Consider the following 3,950-nt stretch of genomic DNA (forward strand, 5'->3'; position numbering starts at 1 on the left):
GGAGGGAAGGTTTAAGTTGGACATCAGGAGGCGCTACTTCATGGTCAGGGCGGCTAGAGTCTGGAACCAGCTTCCAAGTGAGGTGGTGCAGGCTCCCACCCTGGGGGTTTTTAAGAGGAGGTTGGATGACCACCTTACTGGGGTCATTTGACCCCAGTGCTCTTCCTGCCATGGCAGGGGGTCGGACTAGATGATCTGCTCAGGTCCCTTCCGACCCTAGAAACTATGAAACTATGAAATCTTCATTTGGAATGAGAGCACCAATGGTGAGACCATAAATAAGTGCTGCTTACTGCCAGTAAGGGTTTCAGAAATGAGCCCAAAGAAATGCATAGTTAGAATTTTTTTTTTATAAAGATGCAGAATTAAGTTCTTTGGTTCCTGAACCATAACCTCTTTCTATACATTTTCTGAATATGTATAGATTTGTGCATTAGTGCTCATGCACATTTTTCACTGCTTATTTTATTTAATGCTGTTCCTTTCTTATTGTTGAAAAGCAAATGCTATATTTTATAACGCTACTTCTCTTTCTGCCAGTGAAATGAATGGTATTATATTATAGCTTTAATTTATATTTGATGTGGTAAATGTTCTGTAGTAACTTCCATATAGGGATGATGACCATGGCTTTACCGGCTATGATATTCGTTAAATCATCTTACACTGTGTACCTAAATGCCTATCCTCTCCTTCTTTAAGCCTACTGGTTCCTTAGAGTCTCTCTGTATAAATACCTGGAATTTTTACATGAATAATATATTTGAGATATTTAAAAAATAAATAAAAAGAAACCAACAAATAGCAACCTGAATTTTTTTACATCGTAGTTTCATGTGGTCACCTATCCTTTTAATGTACGTGTCTACATTGCACTGTTTGTCTGGTTTAGAAGGTGACTCCTTTGGGCTGCCAGAACATGTTTATGCAGCCATAACACTACAGGCACAGCTTGCAACAAAGAGTGTCATATTGCTGTGCCACCCCAGAAACCATCTCAAGGAATCAGAATGCTTCTTGGAGCTCCCAGGCAGGCATCCTCCAAGATATCCTTTTGTAGAAAGTTTATTGTGTCCATACTGTTTTGGGGGCCAGTGCATTTAGGGGTGACAAGAAACAAGTGATAGGCCTGTCTCATTCCTTCCCTGTTTGAGATTCATAGATCAGAAGACTAGAACAGACTATTGTAATTATCTAGCCTGTTCTCATGCATAACACAGGGCTTCCGCCAAGTAATTTCTGTTTTATGTTTCTGAGAGACTGTGAAGAGAGAAGTAGCTTCCCTCCCAGAATACAGGGTCTGAAACTGTTTAATCCTCATACAGGCTGTGAAGTTTGGAAAAAGGCTTGTTATATTCTTCCCAATCTTCATTCCCACTTCATACCATGCGTGTGGACCAAAGGCAGTGCATGTCTTCTGAGCCCATACGTCAGCTTTTATTCAGCTTTTTGCCTGCTCCTTTGGCAGGAATGAATTCCACAATTCTGTTGCACAGACTTGGCTTGTTAGATGATACGTCAGACTTCCCACTATGGAGCCCGTATAAAAATAAGAGCTGCAGTGTGGCAAATATTTCACAATGTGTAGGTTTTAAAAATAAATATAAAACTCAAATATAACAATCTTATTGTTCAGTGCATGTAAGTGTTTCATTTACTATTGAAACTTCAGTTCAAAACCACTCTGTTGATTTAACTTCTGATACGATCTTCCCCCACCTTCCAAATTCCACTCCAATCAACTAAAAAAATATACAGACCTTCACTTTAGTAATGTCTTTTCCATTCATCAGTGTCACCAAACCCATTGATGCTATAGTCTCAAGTGATTCCAATTTTAAACAGTCACCACCAAAAAAAGGCAGTAAGCAATATATAGCTAAATTTGAATGCACTTCTTTATCAGGGGCATCTCTCCTATTTAGTACTCTTTTATGATGAAAACTTAAAACTTCACCAGTAATATTCTTGTTCCTGGATCCAGGCAATACTTTAAAAAAAAAAGAGTTGTAAACAATAGTATTTAAATAATTATAGTTTGTGAACATGAGGCACTGGGGACTTGATGCAGCTGGAAACTAGAGACAAGAGAGAGGTTGATACTCACTGATTAAAAATGTTTTTTTTGAATACTTAATGTAACAGTGAATGCTGGGTGTAATTAAATATCCAAAAATAGAGAGGAAGTGGGAGTAGGAGGAGCCCACATAATAAGGTTATTTATGTTTTAAGTTTAGGGGCCTCCCAACTAAGACATATAGCCTTCAGCAAGGCCAAGTAAGTTATTGCTTTGCAGTAAGACAAATGTGAGCAAATATTGTCATTCAAAATGTGGTGGATCTTGAGAAACAGTGTGCCAGTTTTTAACTAGATGGGTGTCTCTTTGCAGCTTCTGGATAGCCTACCTCATTTGCAGAGGTGCATGCGGTGGAGATCTGAAGGGCAGTGTGCAGGATGGTAGATATCAAGAGCTCAGCAAAAAGACAGGTAGGGGCATAATTATTTTTCCACAATTCCTTGTATAGTGAAGATCTTCTGGATTCCTGCTGGGTTGGATAACAAGGAGCAGGGAAGGATTGAACGTTATGAATTATTATTTTTAAATTATGGGTATGCATTTATAGGAAGACCCAACATATTCTGCCTTTTTAACAATCTCAATGGAACAAATTAGGATATCTCAGTGATAGGATTCTCCATGTGATGATCTTCATTAAGACATCTTCTTTGGCTTTTGTAATGCAGAGGATGAGGTCCAAAGCTTTTAAAACTTTCCACTTGTCACACCTAAAAAGACTTCTTTTTGGATAGATGGCTTGCTCTAATTCTTCATTTACAGAACATCCATATTGTGCTCTTTCTGTTCTCAAAATATGATACCAGTTCTTGCTATAAATGTAGGAAATGTCTCTAAATTTGATTTTTATTTTTCACTAACATACCTATTTAATGAAGAATGAGTATATTGTGCTGAAATTCATTACCCCACACCATGTTTCTTTTGGTTAGTGACTTAGATAATTCACTTTCTTGTCTCTCAAGGGACTATTTTAAAGAAAGTATATGAAATTCATAATTTTTCTTATGTGGAAAAAGGCATGAGAGGCAAAAAATGCTTTGTGTTCTTCCCCAAAACAAACTCTCCCAGAAATTTGTTTTAGATTAGATTTAATGCTTAATTTGGTCTTGCACATTTTCTTTTTACTTTTAAAAATTACATTTCATCTTGGACCTGACATAATTTAAAAAATCAAATTGTTTCTATATAAAAATATTTTAAAAAATAAATTAAAAAAATTCTCCATTTTTGGACAGAACTTCATTTTTGTCAAATAAACTATTTGACCAAAAATCTTGTCCCAGATTTATTTCTCATGTGATAAAATAATCTTGCTGGAATTATTGCTTTGGAATGTAGGATGCCAATTTTACATTCAATAACTTACAGTCTAACTTTCAGCTTATTTTTCTTTTTTATTGTAGTGAATTGCTGTTTGCTGATACGAAAATGCAAATATGCTATTAAGACATTTGTTTCCATTTATGTAACTTACAAATTAATAATAAATAGATGAAAGAATGAAATCCAGATTTCCTTTGTTATAAAATAGTTCTTCTGAGCTCAATCTCTTTGTTTTGTAAAAACATGCCAAAAACCAAGCAAAAATTTGTCACCTATACATATGAATTAAAAAGTAATGATAATTAAGATCAACATAAGGCAAATGCATAAATCATTCTAATATTTAATTTCAATCAAGAATATGAATCAGTAAAATAAATATAGTCAAATACCTACAAAAATATGGGTAATTCAAAAACTGTTTCATTTCAAATGAATCAAGCCACACAGAATGTGGTTAACATTTATCTGGAATTTTCAAACATACTTTTCACACGAGTGCTTCTGGACAAAAAGAATTAGAAGAATGATTAAGTCAGTTACATCC

At 35.3% G+C, this 3,950-nt stretch overlaps 1 protein-coding gene across 1 annotated transcript in view; it reads left to right on the forward strand.

The window, feature by feature from the left end:
• Positions 1-2,347: 2,347 nt before the first annotated feature.
• The window catches only part of AADAC (arylacetamide deacetylase), a 54,341-nt gene continuing 52,738 nt past the window's right edge, over positions 2,348-3,950 (forward strand). The window contains exon 1 of the mRNA XM_019503148.1: positions 2,348-2,487. The gene's annotated coding sequence lies outside the window, so the exon portion shown is untranslated. The remainder of the gene's footprint in view (positions 2,488-3,950) is intronic.

The sequence above is a fragment of the Gavialis gangeticus genome, unplaced genomic scaffold, assembly GCF_001723915.1.
Source record: "Gavialis gangeticus isolate Ggan-Ray unplaced genomic scaffold, GavGan_comp1, whole genome shotgun sequence".
In the NCBI taxonomy this organism is placed as follows: domain Eukaryota; kingdom Metazoa; phylum Chordata; order Crocodylia; family Gavialidae; genus Gavialis; species Gavialis gangeticus.